General features: G+C 40.8%; 1 protein-coding gene and 1 long non-coding RNA gene across 14 annotated transcripts in view; one reads left to right on the top strand and one right to left on the bottom strand.

The window, feature by feature from the left end:
* The window catches only part of LOC310681509, a 32,566-nt gene extending 19,702 nt beyond the window's left edge, over window positions 1–12,864 (top strand). Inside the window, exons 3-4 of the long non-coding RNA XR_014513362.1 lie at window positions 9,807–9,885; window positions 12,596–12,864. This is a non-coding gene — a long non-coding RNA (uncharacterized lncRNA). The remainder of the gene's footprint in view (window positions 1–9,806; window positions 9,886–12,595) is intronic.
* Window positions 1–27,180, bottom strand: part of NAV2 (neuron navigator 2) — a 517,389-nt gene that overhangs the window by 181,804 nt on the left and 308,405 nt on the right. The gene's annotated exons all lie outside the window — the stretch shown is intronic.

A 27,180-nucleotide genomic window follows, 5' to 3' on the forward strand; every position in this document is an offset into this window, starting at 1 on the left:
TTTACAGTCTAACAGTTTTTGTCATACAGAAACACTGGCAAAAACATATGATCAATTTGCACTGGTTGTGCAAGCCACTCCCCAAGCCACTCCCAGAAGTCAGCATAACATTTCTAGGTATTTGGGCAAAAAATCCCAATACATATGAAGGTATTAGATTCACCTCTGAATTAATTTCAAACTTCTGTGCAGATGTGTGCTTATGAAACCGAAAATTATTCCAAACACTTTAACACAGTTCAGAAATGTGAACTTCCTTACTGCAATGCATCTTGGGTCTTAACTTATGTCCTCAACAAAATAGGACTCTCGTACGTATTTCCACTATTCTTAATACTCAAGACTACTGCCCAGGCATCCTCCTCTCCCCACAAACCAGGTACTTTATGCCTGCCATATACCTCATTGATTTATTTGACTCTGCAATTGCCTTCCTTGCACAGGCTTCTCAAGCATGGGTGTAAAAAGAAATAGCAGTTACCCCTTTTTAAATCTTACTCATTTTTAAAAATTATATCTTTTTTGCCTCCTAGGAATTTGAGTTCCTTTAAAACTTTATGATATTTAACAGTGTACATATTCTTGCTATATGCTGGTTGTATTTGTTATAGAAAAAGTGCAATTCAAACATGTGCAGCAACCTTCACTATCAGAAAAAGCACTTCTGGGTATATGTGCATACAATCATCTTTTATTTTTATTTTTAAAGGGTATCAGAAATAGAAACTTGTCTGTATAGATGGAACACATGCCTTGGGTGAGTAGCAGCAATACTTTTAACTGCCTGAAAGATTTTTTTCTGCCTTCAGAAAATGATTTTTTTCTGACCTCAGAGCCAGTCCAAGACATTTAGCAGCCTGAGGCAAAATAAAGAGTGCTTCTTTTTACATCAAGGTACATGGTAATAATCAAACCCAGCCAAGTTATTTTGACATCTGAGGCAGAAAATCCCACAAATGCCACTCCTGCTGTAAAGATACAACCACCACCACCACCAATTAAATAACTAACAATATGCGACATTTCTCAATGCCCCAAATCAGCTGCCTGAAGCAGCTGCCTCCCTCTGCCTAATGGTAGGGCTGGCCCTGGAAGCCTCTTCTCACATAATTCCCTTACAATACAGCTTGCATGCATTAAGCTGGCTTTAGAGTCCTCAGGTATTACTCCTTTAAAACAAACAAATCTGAAAAACTTATCTGAAAAAGGTCACAGACAGGAATTCACAATAAACATGGAAACTGAATTTCAGAATCTCAAACAGACAACATCAACCTCAGGGTAACACCACAGTAATGAGAACAAAACCAAGCTACGAACTGCTTACTCTTTTATAGTGATCATAGGAAAATTTACTTCGCTCACAAGCTGGGACCCGGAAATTCATACTTATTGGCATAATATTTAAAATGAAGGTAGAATATCCATTTACAATGCAGCCTGCTCTTCTTTGTCAAAGGATGTACAGTGGAGGGTGAAATATATGCTGGCATGTGAAGCCTCAGTAGTTAATTTTAGTGGAGGTCATGAATGCACCCTGATCAGATATTCTTACACAGGAATGTTTGCTGCATTAGTACACCCACCCTGACACAGCTCATGCATGTCTCTCAGCCCCCATAACCCTGTCACTGCCTCCTTTTCTTTTCAGTCTTCTTCTGCATAACCCTGAGCACCTTTTAAAATATCATTATTCTATCATTTCATAACATTTATATACTGCTTGATTGTAAGAAAAAACCTCAAAGCAATTTTTTTACAAAAAAGCTAAAACAATAATTTCCACTAAAAAAAAATTACAACCATAATTTAAAACATCCAAAAGGTTAAAACTGCAATTGACTAGACCTAAACAAATGAAAACTTGTACAAATGTTCTAAGCATCTGGTTAGGCTTTTCTAAATAAGAATGTCTTCAACAGGCACCAAAACAATACATGAAACACCTACTGTTTTGAGGAGAATATATCCAAGCTGGTAAAAATTTCATAGCTGTGAAACAGCACAGCTCATGCCAGCCCCAATATATTACATTAAGAAGTACATGAAGTTGTTATATCCAATAGTGTGCCAATGATCAGTTCTTTGTCTTTGATTTTAATGGGGTGGTGGCATGCACAGATTAGATATATTAAACTAGCACAGCTCGCAATTGTTTTACATTTAAACAACATAAGTACAGTACCTGTGTCTTTAAAGGAAATAATTCAGCTTTTGCGCAAGACAACTGTCCCTTCTTCTCACTAGCCCCATCCAAGTGGGAGTTACAAATCCTACTAATTATGTGAAGATGGATTAGAGTAGGCCATTTTTTCAGAACATGACAACAACAAAAGTATTAAAACCAAACACCAAAAGTCCCTTATTTCTGAAATGTTCATTTAACTGTGAGTAGACAAAAGAAGTTGAAATGTATATAGAACTTTGAACTGGGGATGTGCCTATGTTGTCTTACCAAAAAGATGGCATATTGCCATCTTCAAGTCGTAACTCGTTCTCTAACATCTTGGATGATATTCAACATCACATTGGTGAACTTCTGCTCATGCAATGGAACTTCCTCTTCCTCTCCTTCCCAATCTGTTCTGGAAGTGCCCCATACTCTAGAGCGCAGATTGAGGAGACACGTGGAGGTTACAGGAGGGAGGAGTGGAAGATGAAGCCCTGTTGCATGAGCAAAGCCCATGGACACAATAAGATGCCACCCTTTTTGCACTTTACAAGTGTGCTCAATTAGAGACACTGTCCAACTTCCACTGGAGGAAATAGTAACATTTCCACTAATTTTATTGTAGCTGAACTTAATGAAGCTCAATTCATTGCAGAGTCTCTCAGATACTGTATTCTAATAGGAGCACAACAGAGGAAATTTTATCATGTTGTGCAACACAAGTTTGACTGAACCGACGGAAATAAGATTCAATGGAGATGAATTCTACAGAATGTACTGTTGAGATATGAAAATAAATTCAAAAGTTTGCAATACCCATTCACAGACGCTACTCTGTACTTGGAAACAAGGCAGCAAAAGATAGGCGCTGTACTGGTACAAAACTTCTACAGCTCACAGTGTTTTAAATAATGTAAATGCTTAAAAATATAACAGGAATTTTCATTTTCTCCCTAGACAGTTTGATTGTATAGCTTTGAGCTCCATTAAATAGCATACATATATTAGTTTCGCATTGCTCTACTACACAGTTTGTAAGCAGGTGTCCTTTGTTTTGGGTATGTAGTCCTCCATTTATCTACCTTACATTGCAATACAGTGAGGACAGGAATTGCATTTGAAATCCCACCAACTCAGGTTCATACTGCCATCAAATATTTCCAGCTGAATGCCTGCTGCTAAATAAGAGGTATTTGATATTGCAACAGAATGTCAGTTGATACGGCTACCCTCACACCTGTTTTCACCCACCCTTTCTATAATACTTCATCCTCATTTTTCTCTTCTATAGCTCTCTTACTTCCCCTTCTCAGTGGGAAAGTCCTTTATAGCTGTCCTTAAAAGAGACAGGAAATTCCCTCTTAATCAGGATAGATCCCTTCTGCCTCAGCAATCACAGCCTGGTGCACAATCTAACTCCCTCACACAGCCCCCTGCTCCCTGAGGAATGCATGTTTCGTAAAAGAAAGGCGGAGGCAACATTATACCGTACCTGAAGAAATGTTTCAATCTGAAATTAGTACTCTGTACTTCAAGACAGTCCAACAAAACCAGCCACCACATTTCTTGCTATTGGTCTCTACCTGTTCAGACTGTAGCTTCAAAGAATAGGGAGCACAAAAGCATTTCAAAATCAATGTTATCCTGTTAAAGCAGAAGTGTGTAGCCAATAAAACCTTAGCAGGCAGTGAGGCTCATGAAGGATTGGAGTCTGGTTCAACTCCATCCCCCAATAAGACTCACTGACCTGTGGCATCAGGATTTGCCAGCTCAAGTCCTGGGGGATCTGTATCAAAGAAAAATGGGAAATTTCCCCTGGGATTTGTGTTCCAGTGGCTCAGAAAATGTACCAGGTTGGAAATAGACATGTCAATACAACTTTAGAAAGTTGTACCCCCCAACCCACTTCCTTCCTTCTCATTCTCCATTTTGGGATTGGAAGGCTAGATGGGATGTAAATCAGAAATTCTTCTCCAGCTCAGATTTGAATCCAATCCAAAGAAGAATTCAGGGTCTCCTTAATGATTTCCTCAAAAAAAGTTGAGTATTTATAAGCCCCTGAGCTGGTAACTGGTTCTGATCCTGGTGAAATTTGCTGCCAGTGCTTTCAACTGAGCTGGCCTTAGCCTTAAGGTATAAATAGCATATATTGTAGAGAAATCATTTTGCTTTAGTGCAGAAGACGGGACTGGTTGGGCCTTCTAGCTCTAGAAGTTCATATATTTTGTAAATACTGTATAATCAGATTGCTTTTGTCCTCTTTTCCAAAATATAAACCACCTTACTCTACTCTGCCCTCTCAAATACTTGTAACTATCAGCAGAACAGCAGAACTTTCTTGCTTAGAATCAGATATTTCCCAGTGACAGCAAAACGATGCTACCTAAGAGTAAAGAAAGTAGCCAATTCAGTTGTTGATAGCCAGAGTATATTGCGTCCTCTGCAAAATGCATTATATTTTTGTAAAATATTCCTCACCCATTTAGGAAGTTGGGGAAAAGCCTCTAGAACTTTTCTAAAGAGGGAATTAATTCAGACTCATGTGGGCAGATCAATTTATTTACTTTTCATGAAGCAGTTAAAACAGCTGTAAAGCGTTACTGATTTCCTTCATAAAATAAACAGTCAAACTGTCATGCTCCTATCCTTTGGTTTGGAAAGCAAAGACGAGAGACCGTTGCAATGTGTGTACCATTTAGGTATTAAATTCAAGCAAGCTTGGGTTACAAGAAGGTAGTGTCTCTCCATAACGGGACGTGGGTGGCTCTGTGGTCTAAACCACCGAGTCTTTCTCCATGTTTCAAATGGAGCCAGGAACTGTGTCTGAGCAAGTTTCATGTGTTCCAATGGGCTTGTGCAAGACTTTCTGTTGATGCACCCACAGAGAAGTCCATAAATTGATTGTTTAAAGGAAAACATAAATTGGGACAAGAAAATGTGCATGGTCTACCCCATGAACTGCAGTGCAGTTAGAACTTTTCAGTTTTAGACTGCATTTTAAGGATGAGCCAAATGTCCTATGTGGTCAGCAGAAAAGTAACTAGTAGATCTTGGCAGAATAAGAGTCAGATGCTCAACAACTTAAAACAGAAACACGCCAAGAGGTTATATTGGAGAGTTTGGTCTAGAGTACTTCAATGAGGAGCAAGTAATTGTTGCAAGTGCTTTGTAATGACAGATTAGAGTAAAATAAGATAATGGTTGAAAGAACAGTAGCTATCATACATCAATAGATGGCAGCATTTATATTGGTGTATTGTCACACCTCATATACTTGGCAGTCACCAGATGCATAATTTAATATGTTCTGGGAGTTTCCCAATTTCACATCAAAGAACAATGATGCTGCCGTAAATCTCCTTAGTTAGATTGTGTTAAGTATATCACACAAGTTTTTTCAAATAATACGGTGCTGAATTAATTTCAAACAGGCATAAAAGATCTAATCAAATAATCTTGTATTTGGCCATCTGTTTCACAGATGTAAACAAAAGCAAAAATTTTCTACTGACTGATAACTTTCTAAATTAATTGTCTGTTGTGAACCTGCTGTCAGCTTGGTCGCTCTAGCTTCTATTTAGAGGTTTCTGGGTCAAAATACATTTTGTCATTACAAATTGAAACTCTTTAAACTGTCTAGATCGTTGCTGAAAAACAAAACTAGAGCCATGAGGAAGGTGAGGAGGGTATCACGTTTTTCAAATTTGCCAGATTTCCAAATTTGCCCAGTGGGAAATGGGAAAGAGCTTTCGAAGAGTAATTACTTCTGTCTTCATTCAGTAATTTCATTCATTAATGGCTTAGCCCATACTGGCAACGTATTATTTAGAAGGCATACTGAAAAAGAGAGAGAGAGGTAGAGGGGAAGAGGGAGAGACAGAGTCAGAGACAGACAGAGAGAGAGAAGGTGACAAAGGAGTAGATAAAGAATAAGGTAACTTCCCTAGTGATTAAAGCTGTTCAGAGCATTACAATTAATTTTACAGTGTTGTTGTTGTTGTTGTTGTTTAGTCATTCAGGCATGTCTGACTCTTCGTGACCCCGTGGACCAGAGCACACCAGGCACTCCTGTCTTCCACTGCCTCCCAGAGTTTCGTCAAATTCATGTTGCTAGCTTCTATAATACTGTCCAACCATCTAGTCCTCTGTCGTCCCCTTCTCCTTGTGCCCTCCATCTTTCCCAGCATCAGGGTCTTTTCCAGGGAGTCTTCTCTTCTCATGAGGTGGCCAAAGTATTGGAGCCTCAGCTTCAGGATCTGTCCTTCCAGTGAGCACTCAGGGCTGATTTCCTTAAGAATGGATAGGTTTGATCTTCTTGCAGTCTATGAGACTCTCAATAGTCTCCCTCCAGCACCATAAAAGCATCAATTCTTTGGCGATCAGCCTTCTTTATGGTCCAGCCCTGACTTCCATACATCACTACTGGGAAAACCATAGCTTTAACTATACGGACCTTTGTGAGCAAGGTGGTATCTCTGCTTTTTAAGATGCTGTTCACAGTATTACTATCCCTAAATTGCAGGCATGAGGAAAGGAGCTGAAAGTGGCAGTGGTTTGACTAAAGCTACCTGATGAGTTCATGGTTCAGCTGAGGCTGTCGCCAGTACCCCAGGGGCAGAGAGAAGGGGCCATGCTGGGGTTGGATCCAAAGTCCTCCCATTCACCTAACATGCCCCAGAGGTGGCATACTGCATTTCCTTCCAACTGGTTACCCAACACACACACACATCCACCTTGGCAGCAAGACCAGCAGGTTTCATGTTAGCCAATTGCTCTGCCAATGATCGATTGGGTCAACTTGATTTCCGAAGGTACATCCAAAGAAATTAGGTATTAGTTTGACACTCCCATTGCCACAGACAACCCAGTAATGCTTTTAAGCAGATGGAAGCAGAAGATGACAACTAAATGATGTTTGGATTGCTCCAGGATTAAAACTGATGTTGCTGTTGAAGAATTGTTCTAAAGTAGGGGTGGCCAAAATTGTTGAGCTTTTTTTAGGAAGGAGGAAGACTTTTCTACCAGTAGATCTCAATCTACCTGTTGGACGTGCCTGTTCTAAAGTATAAGGAACCAAGAATTAAAATGCACATAACTAAAATGCTATGCAGGAACCATTTGAATGTGAAACCCATACAAGTATAGAAAACAAGCACTCAGCCCATTAAGCATTTAAGAGCCTGTACTGATGACAACACTTAAGGGCTTTTTGCTGGCACTTTGTACTGAGGTGTAATTCGCTATGAATGAACAGGACTCTTTGTGCATTAAATGATGCTTGAGATTGACATGGTTATAAGTAAACTGCATATATAACAATGGCTTGGAGCCAGACCTGGAGTAATACAGTTGGCATAAGCATGAAGAAACCCATCCTATTCCATTATTTGTGTCACATGTCTCCACTGCTTAATTCATAAGATGACAGGTGCATGAACTCAAATGAAGCCTTGCATACATTTCATTAAAAGTGTAGCATATGTAAATATTGGTTTCCTGGGAGCTGTAGTTTAAGGCTGCTGGGAATTATAGTTATGTGAGGGATGAATGACAGTTCTAAGGATTATGTGGGGGTGGGGGAAATGCTTTTAGTGTGTGGTGTGTATGCAGTCCTAGTTGTTGTATGGCACACTCTATCATTTACAAAAACAATGTACTAATAATCACTTAGCCTGTGTGTGTGTGAGTGTGTGTGTGTTTAAAAAAAAAAACATTTTAAATTTACAATAAAAGGTAGTTTATTTGGATAAAATCTAGGTTTTCTCCCCCCACAAAATGTAAATTTCTAGTTAGCCACATTAACCTACGGTTCAGTGCTGAACTTCACTTTTCAACACAGCAGAGCATGATTCCAGTCAATACACCAGGACTAGTCCCTGCAGCATTAACACTTTAGTTTCATTCAAAGAGTTTTATCAGCACAGTGTCCAGTTTATTTATTTATTTTAAAAGGTCAATCAAGCAAATGTTTTTGATAGGCAGTGGTTTTTGATGTGATTAGAGGTCTCATGGAAGCATGACAGAATAACAAGAAATGCGTGAAGGAAGATAATACTGTCTTGAAGTCCAAACTGCTATAGTTCATAATTTCTCCTAGTTGACATAGGTAATCTGGCAACCTGGTCAGATTAAACAGAGAGACATGAAATCAAGTCATGTGTGACATATCTGGAGGTTTTTATAACTGGGAAAATGATATACAGAATTAGTAGGTTTGCAACAATCCCTGCTGTAGAACACCATGTGTTGGTTGTGCATAAGGAGCTGAAAGTGCTTTGTTTGTCTTCTTGCCTGTGGTATGGCAAGTTGCTTTTGAATGGCACACAGCAGTGACCAAAGCTGAAAATCTTTTGAACCACCTCTCCTTTCAACTTTTAGATTGATATCAGATGGTTTCTCCAAGATAAAATCTGTTAGGGATGACGACAGCAAAACCATGATTATTCCAACAAAATATAATTAAATGGTCAATTTTCACATAAAACTGAGATAACATATTTAACTGAAACCAGTTTCAAAGCTAACAGAAGCCATTAGAAAGAGAGAAAAGTTTTTTTGCTTGTGTGAAATGGAAGTGTATATATGATAAGACTACACCAGTAAGATCAAAAGCAGAACCTTTGGCAAAGTCACCCTTTGTAAGCTCTATAAATATATTTCTACTAAATGTTTTGCGAAGCCTACTTTGGATGTTATTATTTATGTGGACTCCAGGCTTGTCTGTGCCCAAGGGATCAGGGCAGGTAACCAAGATTTAGCCTTTGATATTAAAAACAGGGACAAGATAAATAAATTGATTTATGTCTCAAAAGGGTACAAAATCTAGTTTGTCTGGACAGGGAAAAATTTGAAAAATATTTAGGCATAACAAAAGATCCAACTGGAGAAGTCATACAAATTAGCAAACTATCTGGTAGCCACATCAAGTGTTACAGTATTCTTTACCATCCTCCAACCTAACCCACCATGCATATTGGAATAGGTATTTCATCTTTTGCCAACCAGCCAGAACTGGCTTCAGCACTCCTTGGGCAATTGCCAGGACCCCAGTGCACCAGTAGGGCCCATCACCAACCTCACCCCTTTCCTGTGCTCTGCTGAGCAGTGGGGCAGCTTAGAGATGCTATTTACATTTCTGACAGTGTCCAAAAGCTGCCCCCCCCCCCCCCAATATAGCATTGCTCTCAGGATGCAGGAAATTTAAATGTATGTCCCAACTTACTGCCAGTTAAGTCCACTGGGGTAAATTGGGGACTCTCCATGTAAAAGAAGCCCACTAGAGGCCGCATCAAACCATGATTTGTCCCTCTGCCCAACAGTTGAGTTTTTGAACAAGGCTGTTTCAAAAAACAACACCTTCGACGCATCCCCCCATCCATTATGCCTGATTAAAATCTGCCTTATATTTTAATCAGATCATTGATCCCTCTGGCCCAGTACTGTCTGATTCCTTTAGCTTTTTCTCTCCATGGTCTGAAACAGAGATTTTTCAGGACTTTTTCGTAGCCCTTAGAGAGCAAATCTGAACTGTTTCCATCCCGGATTATCATTTTAAGAACTAAGACCCACATTTGCCTTTCTCTCCTTCCTTCCTTCCTTCCTTCTTCATTCCTTTTTTTCCTTTTATGTCTTGTAGACTGAGACCCTGATGACAGGACTCTCTTGTTTTTATTAATCAGAAAGCCACTCTGGGAGTTTTTCAAGAGAAGAGCTAGGTAAAAATGCTACAATAATTATTTTCTAGACTATATTTTAAACATTTCTGTTGTGGGAAACTTGGAAAGACCCAATTATTTCATTGAGTTCTGCAATCTCCGGAGAGAAAATAAATGACCAGATTAATGGAAGCTGCTACTGCTGTGCATCCAACTATGACTTACAGGCTTCATAAACAGTGCTTATTGGCAGTTGGGCCAACTGATTCCTTATGAGAGGATTATGCACAATTAGCATTAGTTGTTTCTAAATGGGTAAGACAGCTGTCTGACAACCACCAATTTCACAGTGGCAAATGGCCCAGCCTCTTCTTCCTAACACTTAGTGAACAAAACACTAATTGTTTGGGGGTTCGTCTTGAGAATTCCTCATTTTCCAATCAGCCGCATTGCCCAAGATGTCTTGTCAGCAATGAAAGAGACTTTCATAACATCCTCCAGTGAATGTTATATTAACCAAATTTAAGAACAAGAACAAATTTAAGAAATGGGCACAAATTCATGGTCTCACTCACACTGCTATTAAATGCAAGGAGACAAGCCCCCACAGTGGCCCCCCCTTCAAAGTGACCCCAATTTAGGTCTTAAAAGGGCTTAGTGGAAATATCTGCAGCCACCATTCAGTATTAAGGATATCATAAGATTATCCTGAAGAAGTGAAAGTCAGCCCAGTATTTAGAACTATTTATATGGTCTAAAGCTACAAAGGCGGCATTCTGTCACGAGGATTTAAGGGGCTATTAATATAAGTAGAATATCTACAGAATTAATGCAAATATTTTATATGTGTGTATTTAACAAAAATGTAATAGGCAGGGCTCATGCCTTCAGAAAGAAAGTAAATGACACCGGGAGCAGCCGTGACTTCCACTTTGATTAACCAATTCAGTTTCACGGGGGGGGGGGTGGAGGAAAGAGTTCTGTTTTCTTAGAAGAATTTGTACTGAAAGCAAGGAAGGACACTCTGCCCTCGTTTTAAAAACCTTGGTCCTCACTCATGTTCTTTGAAGAACACTTGGACTGGGAAATAAGAGGTGCCCCTGCCAATCTTTCTTCCCTCCCAACACCAAATTCTAACCAGCAACACCTTTTCCTTTTTCAATTTCAATTTAAAAATCCTTTATTAGGCATTCCCTTCTTTTGCCTTAGATTATTAGTAACTGGTGGGCCAAGAGATGTTCACTCAGGGGCCAGACTGCTGACTTTTCACAACATTGGGAGCTGGATTTGGATCTGTTGTAAAGGGTATAAATACTCAAGTACCTTACCTCAAGTATGTGCATTGATGAATGCTGATGTTTCTCTCTTCATAGAGAATTCCCCCATCTCCCGCAAAAGCCCACAGGAGCCGCGCACCCTTTAAGAAGCGCACAGCTCCTGTGGGCTTTTCTACGAGGAGGGAGAAGGGACTGACTGGCCCTTCTCCCTCCTGGGGAGAAGCCCCCAAGAGCCGCTGGGGCTTTTTCTGCCTGCCTCCCTGCTGCATTCGCTCCATAAGACGCACACACATTTTCCCTTACATTTTAGCAGGGAAAAAGTGTGTCTTATGGAGCGAAAAATATGGTAAGTTTGGGGCTGCTTGGTTTTACCATTGCCAGTTTTATTGGAGTCTGAAATTTTTTGTGGTATTGTATTATATTGTACTGTATTTTACTGTGTTCAGTTACGGAGGACATCTCGAGTTTTACTCTCAAAGGTGACCTACAAATGTTTTAAATAAATGAACAGAAGGATTATATGGCACAGCAGCAAACAAAGTTTTTTTCAAAATAGCATGTAGTTGTTGGCCACACTTCTGTTCTCTTGTACATATTTCAAGGACATGCACCCATTTTGTCTTGGCAGTAAAGGAGAATCAAGACTGCCACACAAGTCTCTATAAAAATCAGCTCAGTTTTCTTTGGGTTTTGAAGTAATCACTCAAAAAAGCTATTTACAAAGGTGATTATGGTTATTATCACTGGCAGCAACATTAGTGTAGCACAATAAGGAAGACAGCAAATTATCTTCTTGCAATTCAGGCCAAGAGTGATTTGTCATAAAAAAAGGAGCAAATCAGACTAGGAGCATGAAGTATGACAGACAAATAAGGCAAAACCATATTACAGGAGATAAACTTGCATATTTATCTTCAGAGGAAAACTCTTTGACACAAGCAATGTATCTTTTTCCGACAAACTGTTCTAAGTTCAGCAAAGTGTATTTATTTAACTCCCTACTTGTAATAGCACTAGCTAATATTGACTGAAAACATTTCTAGAACCTTCCAGAAGTTCAATTGCACTATATTAAAACCAGAATAAAATAAAGACGAAGGGCGGTATTCAACTAAACAATTGCATGAGTCAAATGATTTCCACTTGAGAAATGGGACTTCCCTTTTGCCCTGTGTGTGCTCTGTGATGTGTCCAAATCTGATCCAGAGGATTGGGGGAACCCCTAAAACAGATTTAGGGGACTCGGAGGGAGAGAAAGGGGGGGAACATTCCATTGTCCTTATGCTGATGGAACTTTTGCTTCAGCACTGCCTTTAATTCCATCCAAAAGCCTTATTGCAACACCAGTAATGACGCCCTCTGCCTCTCATAAGAGACTATAAAATAAAATAAAGTCCTAACCTCTCTTTAATTGACCTTAATGCCTAAATTGTACCCTGCTGAGAACAGTCATTCCAGAAGCCCGAGACTACAACTGAAAAAAATTCCTGCAGATGATTTCATCTCCCAAACTCATTGCAATAGGATGGGAATCCCAAGAGGTTGGTGATTCATATTGTGACTGACTGACAGCAGTTTGGGGTTGTGAGTGTTGGACCATGAAGCTAGGTGGATGACCACTATCTCCTCAGCCTAACCTACTTCACAGGGTTGCTGTGAGTTTAAAAAGTGGAGGAAGAGAACAATGAACACCACACTGAGCTCCTTGTAAAAATGGTAGAATATAAATGTAATTAAGTTTCATAACATACATGGGAAGCTATACTCTACCTAGCCAGATCATTGTGCCATTTAGCTGACTTACTGGAAGTTGCTCTCCAAGGTTTCAGACGGGACATTCCGAACCCAAACTAGAGGTGCCAGGGATTGAACCTGACCAGTGCTATTTTTCTAGAAAAAGAGGTGCCAGAACTCACCTTGAACACCTCACTCATTCACTTAGAATGGAAATGATGCCCACCTGAGAGGTGCCAGAAATGAGTTCCAGAAAAATAGCCCTGAACATGAGTGACACCTTCTTCATGAAAAGTGGATGCTCTACTACAGAGCTATGGCCCTTCTTATTCTAATGAAATAGTTTTAATAAAATGTGATTCTAATGAATAGTTTTGTTCTATCATACAGAGAAAGGAAAAACTTTTGAGACTGTAATATTATTACTTAAAATTGCAGCTATACTTTGCACATATGTGTGCGAGGGAAATACAATAGGTGTTAAAATAGCTAACAAATGTATGTCAGGCGGAGGACTCTGCTGGAGAAAAATTGGTTGATCAAATCCTAATTCTCCAAACTCCATAATCTCTTATCCTCTTGAATCAGTTCCTCCCTTGCAGTTTTAAACTTCAGCATGCAAGAGTCTTTCCAAATGTAATTACTATCCCTAAATAAGCATTCCGTCTTTGGCAAATTCTCCTCAAGAACCCAGAAGGCACATAGTGATAAGAGCATTAAAGACATATTTTGAGCAGAAAGTGAAATCATGTAGAACAGATATCCTAGCTTCAGTGATATAAACCTTCTTGCACTCTTCAGAGGGAGCATTCTAAATTAGTTCAAAATTTACATGAGCAGAACTTAAAACTTTTTGAAACACAAGCCAAAATTCACAGCTAAAAGGCAGTCTAGAGATTCAGGGTTAGTTCAAATGAAAGTTTTTGGAGGGGGTAGTTATTTCTAGGTACAAAAAAATACACATTGCATGCTTTAATCTGAACCACACACACACACACACACACACACACACACACACTTGCAGCTGCTTGCCTCTTGAGAAATACACATTTGTGAGGGTCTAATCCTTTCCAAATAGCTGTTGGACTGGAGCTAAATATACCCATGAGCGCATCTCAAAATTAGATTTTAGGCCTGTACTTTGTATTATGGGAATCACACCCATCATCACACCTGTACTTTGTATTATGGGAATACAAAAATGCCTTGGTTGAAGTGCCCTGAGGCTTAAATGAGATGTACTGTACCTGCAGCCCACTATAAGAATGCTGATCCTTTTCAGTACAAAATTGCGTGACCAATTCAGGACTGGTTTAATATATGCCCTTACCTTTCTTGATTTTTCTACATTTGATGGTTGGCAGAGCAATATATGGCATGATTCCACCAAAACCACTAAAGGTGATGTTGGGAAATGCTGGTTAATATACCCAGTGGCCCACTCATTCACGGAAGTCATCACTTGATGATGCAGATTGAGTACTGGATATGCCTGTCTGAACAAGCCCATAATGGATTTACAAAGCTAATTTCTCAGTCATTCTCTGCACACAGTTTGTGGTAGAGGACCCATTATTTCCCCAGACTTTTCATTCTTTTAGTGCTTACAAGTTCCCTCCCCGTTTCAAGATTTGGAGGGGGGGTGTACTGCTGTGAGATTTGCTCTGTTACTTGTTTTATTCTGTTTTAGAGTTCATGTGTTATGGTTTTATCCAAGTATTTGATTGTCTTCAACTTTAATTCTAAGTCACAAAGAGAACTTCTCTTGTTGGATGGCATATAAATACTGCAATCAAACACATAGGAAAGCTGTGTAACCCAGTTTTTTTAACAGTTCTTCCTCTCACCTCTCAATACCACATTACAGTGGTACCTCGGGTTACATACGCTTCAGGTTATATACGCTTCAGGTTGCAGACTCTGCTAACCCAGAAATAGTACCTCGGGTTAAGAACTTTGCTTCAGGATGAGAACAGAAATCGCACGGCGGTGGCGTAGCAGCAGCGGGAGGCCCCATTAGCTAAAGTGGTGCTTCAGGTTAAGAACAGTTTCAGGTTAAGTACGAACCTCCAGAATGAATTAAGTACGTAACCAGAGGTACCACTGTACTAAACACACAATCACAAGGCCAGAAAATTGACATACAGATCACCTTTTAGGAGAATATAAATCAGAACCAATTAGTCACATGGAACAAGTAGAAATTACAACTGAAATACATCAGGTTGGCTGTAGCAGGGTAAAGTCTGCACTATCTGCTTCCTTTTTTTTTTTTTTTTTTTTTTTTAGGCAAAGGAAACTCTGTGCCCTTGTTGCACCATCTACATTTCTACTAAAACTGTTGGCCTGAGTCACACGTCTCCCCCTTGCAGCCAGGAAGTCAATGCTATATGAGTGGTTCTCATTGTCCAAATATTTCAGGGAATTTTCTGGGTCCTGTTGCCAGTACTCACGTATGCAGCTTTGTTTGGAAGGCTCACAACAGATGTGGAAAGTTTTTACTGGCACTAATGTGCCAGTATGTATGTATGTATGTATGTATTTTTATGAGAGAAAGAACCATGGGGAGGGGTGGATTGCTGTGCGTTATGGGTCTCACCACAATGTCCATAAATTTTCCAGTACTCCACAAACAATGATTGGCTATCACTACATTACAATGTGCCAGTCATGTCTAATGGCATTTTATCACTTCAAAAGTAATGATATGTTTCATTCTATAGTTATCTATCTGGATTCCCGTTACACATAGGTATACATAGGAGCCAGCTCCTATGGGCTGACGTTCCTTTGGACCCGAATTAAAATTTTTGAGGGGGTTGGGGGTTGCAAAGTTGATGGGCATTGCCATTCAAATGGTGTGCATGCACACGTCTAGTGATTGATTATGTGGAGCAGGGCTTACCTGGCGTCCCCAATATTTTATTTGAGTTGGCACCCCTGTATGTAAACAAGAGTGAGACAGTAAAGCACAGAAGGCCACATGGTGAAAATGTAGATGAGTAGAGATTTGAACCCAATTTTCCTAGGTCCAGTTCTAGCATTTTTACTTTATGGCCCATTCTGCTACAAATACAGAATTGCCACAGAGGAAGGGAGGGAGGAAAATAGGTTATACTCACTTGGCTTCTCCCAGCAAAATGTTATCACTCACATCCAAAACTCTGCTTCACACCTACATACATCCCAGCCTGCCAGGCACTGTAAGGGCCTTGCTCAGTTATTAAGGTTAATCTCTGAGTATCTGAGTTGGGGTGGTAGTGGCAGGTTCCACCTGCTGCTATATGTGCACTGCAATGTAGATTTGCAGTGTGCTTTGGTGCATATGCATGGTTGTGGGGAACCACAGGATCTGCAGCTTTGCTTTCTCAGGGTTCTCAACTGTGGTGAGTCCTGCCTTTACACCTATGTTGCAGACGTGTATTTCTAAACATGGGTGGTGGGGAGTAGAACCTGCTGCTAACCATCACCTGTACATTCCACATAGTCCCTCGTAACAAGGGTATGTAATGCATGCTAGGGACAGAATAGGGAGTAATGACACATGCTTGTAACCATTTATGTCCCAAAATTGTTGTTGTTGTTTAGTCGTTCAGTAGTGTCCGACTCTTCGTGACCCCATGGACCAGAGCACGCCAGGCACTCCTGTCTTCCACTGCCACCCGCAGTTTGGTCAGATTCATGTTTGTAGCTTCGAGAACACTGTCTAACCATCTCGTCCTCTGTCGTCCCCTTCTCCTTGTGCCCTCCATCTTTCCCAACATCAGGGTCTTTTCCAGTGAGTCTTCTCTTCTCATGAGGTGGCCAAAGTATTGGAGCCTCAGCTTCACGATCTGTCCTTCCAGTGAGCGCTCAGGGCTGATTTCCTTAAGAATGGATGCGTTTGATCTTCTTGCAGTCCATGGGACTCTCAAGAGTTTCCTCCAGCACCATAATTCAAAAGCGTCAATTCTTCGGCGATCAGCCTTCTTTATGGTCCAGCTCTCACTTCCATACATCACTAGTCCCAAAATTAGCCTTGGCCAACCATATGTTCTAGACTGCAACTCCTCACCCAGCCATATAGTTGTGGGGTAAAGAATAAAAGATAGACAAAGTTCAATTCTCTACTACTAGTATTTCAGCAGCTTGTGAGTCAACAGCCTCGGAGATTCTGTTTGCACAGGACAGAAGTGAGTGAGTCCTTCCACAAAAACAAACAGAAATCCCCAAAAGAAAAATATGACCAGGGCATAAATGTTTTCATCTCACAACTGTTCTTAAAAATATGTCAGTGTTTGCAAGGATATCCTTGCTGCAATGATAAGAATCCAATTTTGTGCCAAGAATGTTCACAGCTAAACAAGTTTCAACCTTTCCTTGAAAAGAATATACTGTAGATCAACATCAAACACATTATTTCCTTGTTGGTTGGCAACTATTTTTATTGGCGGACCATCTAAAATGTGGGGGCTCAAGGAAGCCTGATGTGTTCTTGGCAAAGACAGCTATCACTCTCCTCTTTCCAGGAGAAGCAAGAAGCAGGAGAACATCAGCCGACCGAGGGAGCCTTCTTTTCTCCCTTAGCTCATTTTGGTCTCAGTCTCCCTTTCCCATGACCTTTCTAGGAGACAAACTCATAAGGAGCTGCTTCTACGTTGTTGTTGGTGTTGTGGGCCCCAGAGTTCTATTTATTTATGTTATTGTATACTGTCTTTCCACCAAATGATGCTCAAGTTAGATAACAATAAAACACAAATATAATTGTGCAAGGCTTCAGCTGACGGGCCTCATCTACTCAATAAAAATATATAATGAAAATTGCAATTGGTTTCCAGTTCATTCCTGGGCCCCATTCAAGGGGCTCACATTAGTGTTTAAAGCCCTAAACAGCTCAAGCTCCAAGTACAGTGGTACCTCGGGTTAAGTACTTAATTTGTTCTGGAGGTCCGTTCTTAACCTGAAACTGTTCTTAACCTGAAGCACCACTTTAGCTAATGGGGCCTCCTGCTGCTGCCGTGCCACCGGAACACGATTTCTGTTCTCATCCTGAAGCAAAGTTCTTAACCCGAGGTACTATTTCTGGGTTAGCAGAGTCTGTAACCTGAAGCGTATGTAACCTGAAGTGTATGTAACCTGAGGTACCACTGTATCTGAAAGATTTCTTCCTTCCCTACAAACCCTGTGTGAAGATCAGCAGAAGGTAGTTTCTCCACCCTCAAAAGCTTGGATTCGTCATGATCCTGGAGAGGGCATTCTTCGTCGCAGGCCCTAACTTGTGACACTCCCTCCCCACAGGGAGCCCTCATTATGTAGTTTCTGCCACATACTGAACATCAACCTTATTTATGTTGGATTCTCTCTCTTTCTATTTCACACACACACACACACACACACACACACGTGTATAGACCCATCTTATTACATTCATTGTAAACTGTTGTATTTTAAATTGCTGTAACCCGCCCTGAGACCTTGTGGCAAAGGGTGAGTAAGAAACTGAAATAATAAACTTAAGAACAAATCAAGCAATAACACAGTAGAAACAACCAATTGAAAAAACACTTTCAACTGTGTCTAAGTCAGCCTATAGGCCAAAGGACTCTCTAAATAAAAAATGTCTTTGCCTCCCTGCAGGCCATCAGAAATGGGATAAACCTTTGTCCTTTCGTAAGGCGGTCCAGAGTCTGAGAGAAGTTGCTGAGTGAAAATGCTGCTTACAATTATGCAAATGTGTTTAGGATTGCCCTGCTTCCTTCTTGAAATGTTCTCAGTTTCTTCACTTGGCCTTTCCTTGGCAGATTCAAACAGATTAGAAAAACAAAGCAGGAAGGGTTATCTGATGCCTATTATATCCAGTTACATTAGTCATCATTCTTTTACTGATGTAATGGCAAAAGGTTAATCTAAAAAGGAGCAGGATGGATCTCGGGTTTCATACACGTACTAAGCTGGCCGCAAGGAGTGTTAAAATCCTTGTGTCAAGAGAATTCAGATCAAAAGTTATTTGCGGCAGTATCTTGCATTCAGAGCCTTAAAAACAACAACACCTGAACAGCACGTCATTCTCTGCAAATATACAAAGCAGGCGGTAGCAAAGAGGTCATAGTAACCTTGCTGTGGTTATGATAAAAACAGAAGGTGTTGCTAAGAGACATGCAGCCTACGTTGAGTTTCTGATGGAGGGGGAGAAGTGTCAGATTTGGGGTTGTCAAAAATGTAGGTTGCTGGCATTACTTTCAATAGCTGTAAGGAGCTGGGGAGTTTACACCATGGTGCTAAGACAGCCTTCCAAGCACACATTCTAGGGTCAGGTCTGTGTTCTGACACCTGCATAAACAGGCTATTGTGAGGGAAATGGGAGCATGAAAATGCAATCCTGGGCTGGCAATCCTCCAGCAAGAGATTACATCTCAATGAAATCTATTATGCAGGCTGTTTGTGCAACAGCATTGTGGCTGAGTGTAAAAATTACAATGTCAGCCTTAGGGTGGTCACAGAAGAGAGGACTATTGTGGCAAGCAGAGCATTACCAACAGGAAAGGTCCAGGAAAAATTGCACCATCCTTTTTTAAGTACAGTTGCAACACTCGTCTTCTATTTCATTTTAGGTTGTTTGCACAGGTCACATTTAAGTCACTGTCAGATAGTTGTGCTGATGCCCAATATTAGCATTGCAACATTTCTTGAATGAATGAATTTCTATTCTGCTTTTGTGCTAGATCCACAAAGCACTTACAATATTACTACGAGTCTGTGGGGGGAGGCAAATTATCCTGAAAGTCCTGGGTACCAGATTCCCAACCCCCTAATTTCTAGACTTAGTAAATATAGGAGATTACTAAATGCTTGAAGTCTTCACCTGGGTGCGAGACAGCTTAGCAGTGTAAAAAGGCAGGCTGAATCAGCTTTCTGACCAGGAGCTGCATGGCGAGAAGAACCATGGGCGATTGACACAAATGGTTACCCTGTGCTGAGCAGCAGAAAAGTGTGAGCCCCTCCTCCCATGAGGGAATGATGATCAGAGGCCAGGTTTAGGATTTCAGTGTTTGATGATATAAGCTGGGAGGGGAAGTTCCAGGTGAGCAGTAGGCGGGGATGTGGGCTGGAGGAAAAATTGTGGAGTTAAAAAAAAGGGTTTGAAAATGGAGGGCAGGGGAAGAACTTTGGGCAGGGTGGCAAGTTGAAGGAGAGACACAGAGATGGCACTCAGGATGCCTTTGAATCCAATGCTACACTCCTGCAGGAATGCTGGGAACTCCAGTAGACTCAGGTGTAAATATGTGTAAATAAACCATATTTCACAAAGACACTACAGTCTCCATTGTGCCTCAATTCTGAGGGAAACATAAACCCTGGTTATGTGCCAAGACCTCCTGGAATCTCGTGCACCACTTGGCAGAGATTGGGGTAGCCCATAACAATATATAAAAAGTGCTAAAATGCTTTCGGCTTGCCCCTCTGGGTGTTTTCGAAAAAGTCCCACTAAGTTCAGTGGATATTACTGCAAAGTAAGATCATATCACAGCCTTTATTGAAATACTACAGGCACCGTTGCTTTTAAGAACTTGTTGTACCTGGAAGAATTCTCATAGCCACTCCCCTCACAGTCAATTGACCCCGTCTCCCCTCAGTGCTTGTGACAATCTATATTTGTGGAAAATGTATGCAATGCCTAAATCTATTGCCATAAGAAGAAGTTACCACTCCGCATGCCAGTCAACCCACACGTTACTTTTTGTCTCATGCCTAGCCAAATAGCAGCTTCCCTTCATCTAGCAAACCTGTTCATTTCTAGCATAGATTGCACAGCGGTGCTGGTGGGAGAGGAATATTGCATAAATCATGTCAAACTTTAGATACTATTTATTGGACTTATTATTCTCTTGTTGCTTAGAGAACTACTTAAAATAACTACATCCAAGCATAAGTATATTCAGAGTCATTCTGCCCTTTCAAACATTTTTTTCTTAGAACATTCCTGTAGCAAAAAACCCCCACAATATCCTGGCCTCTTAGTGGAAGGTCAGACATACAGTTTTGAATCAGTGCTGCCCTCCCTCATTCTTCTCCTAGCTGCAAGTGAATGAGATGGGGGCAAATCACATTAGATGTTCTAACACTCCAAACAGTAGCCTGAAGAACTTTAAACAGGCAATAAATAAATACAAATCAAACTTGTTTTCCCACTAATTTTGATTAATGTTAACACACTCACTTGGCTTTGATCTTTGTTCTTTCCATGGTACTACTTGGCTTCTGAATATTGAATGAGTCACAGAGATGCTTTCTGTTACATTGATCTCAGACACAGACACCACATGCAAGTGATGTTGCATGCAAATCAACCCATTCTGAGCCCACACAAATCCATAAAAGGGTTTTCTCCAGTTATACTTTAGCTTCCAAACCAGAAATAAGTCTTTTTGGGAAAACAGACTTTCCTGTTGGGATTTTAAGAAAGCTTCCTCCCTGCGCCCTCCTTCTATCATAATTCTAGAACTCAGGGGCACCCAAGGAAACAGAATGTTGGAAAGTTCAAGGCAAAATAAAGTACTAATTCACTTGCCACATAGATACAATGCTAAATTAGCGCAAGATGCAGATGGCCACCAACCTTCCAATGCTCAAACCACACTTTTGCCATTTGGGCTTTTTGCTGAGAGATCCCAGGCATTTGTCACTTTGAGATCTACCTGGGAACTATTACATACTCCTTCCATGAGCATGGTATGCAGTTCTGAGAATGTGAAAAACATTCCACTCAACAATCTTCTAACATAAGGGTGTGTTTCAATCTATGCAATTGCTTACCAGGTTGTTACTCCTGTGTACCATATGGTTGTCAACAGTAAAGCTGAAGTCAAAAGCCCACTGAAACCAATGGAAAACATTTCCATGGAATAGCTTACAAATATGTGATATGAACACCAATATCTGTTGTGTTGCTATGAGGTGCTGTGTTGCCTCCACAGGATGTTTTGTGGTTGATCTTGCAGTTGTTTTCAGGACTGTTTTCATCTGCCCTGTTACTTTGTTGGATTGCTTATATTTCAGTTCAATTGTAACCTGCTCTGACATTGTCTGCGGACAAACTCCGACTCCCTCAGCCAATAAAGCAAGATGAGCGCCACAACCCCAGAGTTGGTCACGACTGGACCTAATGGTCAGGGGTCCCTTTACCTTTACCTTTACCTGACATTGTAAGATGAAAGTGAGGTAAAAATATACTTAATAAATAAAATTAAAAATTCCTTCCAGTAGCACCTTAGAGACCAACAAATTTGTTATTGGCATGAGCTTTCATGTATTTTGTTTTGACTACGGCAGACCAACACGGCTACCTACCTGTTAATCAATAAAGCTATTATTGCTATTGTAACAGCTGTGGTGTTTTATTCAATGTTTGATGCATTCAGCCCTGTTAGCCATTGATCATTCCTACAAAAGTGCACCTTACTAGGCTGGAATTAGTAGTGGATTGGAATCAGAAACAAATATCCCCTTGTTGAGAAACAGCAAAACATTCCCACAGTTGCAGGGGGTAGGGGGAAGGGAGCAGGCAAAACTCTACAGCGAAAGTGCTACAGAGTACGCAACTGATGGGGGGGGGATGTTAACACTGAAGTGGTACTTCTGCAACAGAAGCAGTTCAGAGGTAAGCCACCTGTTCAGTTCTTGCCTGCCTCCCAATTCCCAACAGCAACCCTATAGAATTCTAGGGTTTATGCCAGTGTTGGATAAAGAGATTCTAGACATGAAGAGGAAAGCTTGCCCTGCTTATTTGCATGTCAATAAAAGAAGAGTGCTTTTTCTTCAGCTCACAGCTAGCAGAGTCTTGGGAACAAACAGAAAGTGGGGGTCTCTCACTTCTGCCGCTGCCTTGATCTTTGCTAGAGTGAGGTTTCAATGGCAAAATAGTGGGTCGGTTTGCACATATTCCCATCATACTCTGTGGAGCATGCAGTGCTATTAGCAGTTGGGAAGCAAATGCAAGCAGTAATTGCGTTTCAGAGAGAAACATAAATGTGGTGCTTTCTCGGAAAATAGCAGGTTATCAGTATGATTAAAGGTCAGGTCCCCTTTTAAAGGCATAAAAAGATCATTATGTTTGCCTTGTCTAGAATTTCACATAAACATTTTTTCCATGCAAGGCTTATCTTCCTACATGTAAACTGATAGCAGATGGTAACATAAACCTTGATCATGTTTCAAAGGAAGCATGGTTTCTCTATAAAGGAATTGGATTAATCACTTCTGTATTTTAATTGTCTGATATTTGCCTTAATTGCACTTTTTTAAAAAAAAAGGGGGGGGGAGGACAAGAAAGATTTACAATATTAATATGTAACAATATATTTCAGAAGCAGAAATAGTAACAGCATCACTAAAGCTGCTAGCAAGCAGCTTATATAGCAGCCAGAGTCAGAAAAGAAGGCATGATACACAAGAAAAAGCTGAGAATGAGAAAGAAATGGCACGTATGTAAAATAAATAAGAGTTATGAAAGTGGGAGGTGGAGAGAGAGATAGGCTAACAAAGGTTTAAAAGGGGGCAGGCAAAATCGTAGAGGACAAGCCTATAAATGGCTATTAGTCATTATGGCAATATATGCAAGCATTGCATTCAGAGGCATTATGCCCCTGAATACTAGCTTCTGGGGTGCAATGCTGGGAGAGATCTGACTATGCAGTTGTAACCAATCACAGCTCGTGCAAAAGTGTGCTCTCTTTTCTGGAAGCTGCTAAAGCCCAATCTAACAGTGGTGCAGAGGCTCATGTAAAAAAACAGGGGTGGGGAGGGAGAGTTCTACATGGCCATCCTCATGCTTCAGAAACTGAGTTACAGTTTCCTATGCATGGATAAGTTGCACATTGCACTGGTGCCCTAACAGAGTCAACAACACTATTTAAACAGTGCCATTTGCCATATGGAGCCTCACATGGGGACTCTTGGGGCTTTGTTTTAATACCCAGAACCACTTCTGTATTGGGTTTCCGTGCTATGCAAAGACTGTGAGAGGGGCTCATGCTCTAACCCTTCACTATTGCTTTGAGCAGGGTGGCTAGCCTTTTGGACCAGAGAGATGCATTCAGGGTTGGCCAATCCTTCAAGGGCTATGAGTCAGTGCTTCTTATGGCCAAAACAGTTGTGACCACAAAACTTCCCTCTGCCCACCATGAATTCCTACTTATATATGCTTTTATACTATTGTTTTTCTGGTTTTATGTCATATTTTTGTTTTAGTGATATTGTTTATTTTTGAAATGTTAAGCCATATATAAATGTTTTAAGTAAATAAATGAATGTGCACACAGAAGTACACGAGTCACACTTGCAGACCACACATACACACTCTCCGCACATACACTCACTCTCTCCTCCACACCTGCACAAAAACAGACATTCAGGTACACATCACATACATGCACACCCACCCACATGGGTGCATAAACATGCACATCCATACACACAGGAGGAAGATCGGAAATAGATGTGAGGAAGAGAAAAATTATTCTTTCTTTGCTTCAAAGATTGCTGTTGAAAGAGTAGAGACAGTGATTTTTATCTCCCCATCAGTGCTAAGTGGGGAGGAATATGTGATGAACCCGACCAAGTCTTGATTTTGATTCAGTAGCTCATTCCATTTTTAGCCCTGTAGCCATTTAGAAAGATCAAGTCATAGTTGATGATGTACTTGTTAGCACCTGGAAACCTTTCTCGCAATGGGCAATCTCCAGGTGTTGAAAGACTGATATAATCATCTACACATATATTTATATACCTTGTAAAACTCCTGTCCTCACAGCCCTTAGAGTAGAAAGAAGCGACAACTAAATATTATCTAATTGGAATCTTGCAATTAACAACAGCCCTCAGCACAATAAATAATTTCAGCATCTGTTTGGCTCAGAATGAAATATCCACAAAGTGTTAACCTCTGCTTTTCTCTCTATAGCAGTGTGGGTCAGCATGGGCCATGAAAGAGAATCAAGCCTATTATGGAAGCACAAGCTTCTCACCTGTTCCTCATAACAATGCTAGAGGATGAGAGGGGTTGGGGAAACACACATGAACTCTGGCTTGCACATGCAATGCTAAACCATAGTTTAGCATTATAGGAGAACTAGGCCATCTCCAGGGAGGCTGGTCCATTAAGTCAAATTGAATGCTGCTTCACCAATCTCATTCTGTCTTCAGCCAGCCCCTTCTTGCCTGCCCAGCCCACAAGGTTGCATCCCACTTGCCCCTGACAGACCAGCCTCCATTGATTTGTCATCCGTGTTTGAGACATAACATCCAAACTTTTTGTTATCAATAAAGCAGGCAGCTCATCTGTTGCAGCAGAAACAGAGGCATTCTACATAGTTTCAGCCTTATTCCCTGGACAAAATGACTACAAAAAATGGATACCAGGGGAGAAGAAATTCCCTGAGGACAGCCACTAAAATATTTAAGACATATAGTAAATCATCCAAGAGGAACACCATGACAGGCACACCAGGTGCAACAAAGTGTAGAAAGCATTTCAGTGCTCTTCTACATTCTGTGCTATCTGTAATAAAGCAAGAGAAAAGTGTTTACAACATATATAGAGCACTGCCACCATGAAAGAGGAGAGAAGGAAGCAATTAGGTTTCACGGAGTCCAATAAAACCGTGACAAGCAGGCAGATTTGCCTACACAAGGCAGGAGTGGCTGTAAAGCCACTCAGAAGAAACTTCTGAGCACTATTTGATCCATGAACCAGAAATACAATGCTGCTGCTGCTTTCTAAAGTGAACTGCCAGTCCTCACTAGCTGACTTTAGGATTGCCACCAATGCTTATTGGGCTGATACGTCATGCAACATCGTCAAACTTTGTTATTTTGGAGCCAAACTGGACATTGCACACAGATACATGTAGCTTTCTTCCACCTTTTCCTAATGTGAAAATAAGATTTCAGAGACTGCCATTGGAACTAGAGGAATGGTGATCATAGAATCATAGAATCATAGAATCATAGAATCATAGAATCATAGAGTTGGAAGAGACCACAAGGGTCATCGAGTCCAACCCCCTGCCAAGCAGGAAACACCATCAGAGCACTCCTGACATATGGTTGTCAAGCCTCTGCTTAAAGACCTCCAAAGAAGGAGACTCCACCACACTCCTTGGCAGCAAATTCCACTGTCGAACAGCTCTTACTGTCAGGAAGTTCTTCCTAATGTTTAGGAAGTTCTTCCTAATGTGATGATGGGGAAGAGCGCTCTTAATCCTTTCCATGTAGCCCCTCTGCATCTCTTAGCCCATGGAAGTAAAGTAGCTTGGTAGGTGCCAGGGATTTGAGGACAAGAGCCACTAGATCCATCCTATGAAGGGCTCCTACTTTTTGAGGGGAAATCCTAGTGGATACAGGTTCTCCCTTCATTCTAACACAATGACGACCAAAAAAAAGTCACAATATGTAAAATTATCTTTTCTATGCAAATGCAAACAGAAGCTCTTTCAAGACACGGACCTGCAAAGCTAAGAGGTAGTGAATTCCAACAGGCAGGGAAGAGAGGAGCCGGATCCCAGCTCACCAACAATGGAAAGAGAAAGGTAGGTCCAGCAAGCTCCCTCTAGTGGACATGAGACAAGCCTGGTGGGCAGCAGCATTCAGTAAATAAAGGTCTGACCTCTGAAAGGCACAGATGTCACAACCATGAGCTGATGTGGGATATGGAACCCTGCCCAGGTCCATGTTACCTCCATTGCACTTTCTGGGCATTGGGCCTTTAGCCTATTATGTGTGGCTGTAAGCTTTCACTGCCAGAGCTTAGCACATCATTGAGCTAAATAAATATTAAACAGCATTAGTTGTATCTGATTATCACTAAAGCCCACAGAGGAGCCCATTGTACCTACTGGATTCTCAAAAGCCCATATAAAGGCCAGAGACAGTCAGTGTTTCTCAGATATCCTCAGCACTCATAGGTAATTTGTAAGCACAGCACTGTGCCTTGCTGTCTGTCCTGACAGAACCCTTTTTTTAAAGTCAGCAACCGCAATAAAGGAAAAATAATCACTGAATCACCTAAAGTAGTTTATGTCTATCTGGTAAATGCAAAGGAGCCGAAAATGGGAGGGAATTTTCTTGCTTGTCTCAATTTGCTTTAGATCTTTTTATATCATAAATACAAACCTATCAGTTATTCTAGACTTTGTATCTTAATTTTACCTCTGTGACCCCATGAGATATGATCTCATGGATCTGCTTGTTGAACCAAGTGTTCTCGGCTATTTGGCAAAATATCAAGTGCTAAAATTGCTGGCATACCCCGCCTTGCATTTTTAAAGCTTCTTTCCCCGCTTTACTTTTTAAAGCTGGCTCAGTTTCC

Source organism: Podarcis tiliguerta (assembly GCF_965153285.1).
Source record: "Podarcis tiliguerta genome assembly, chromosome: 1".
NCBI classification, from domain to species: Eukaryota; Metazoa; Chordata; class Lepidosauria; order Squamata; family Lacertidae; genus Podarcis; species Podarcis tiliguerta.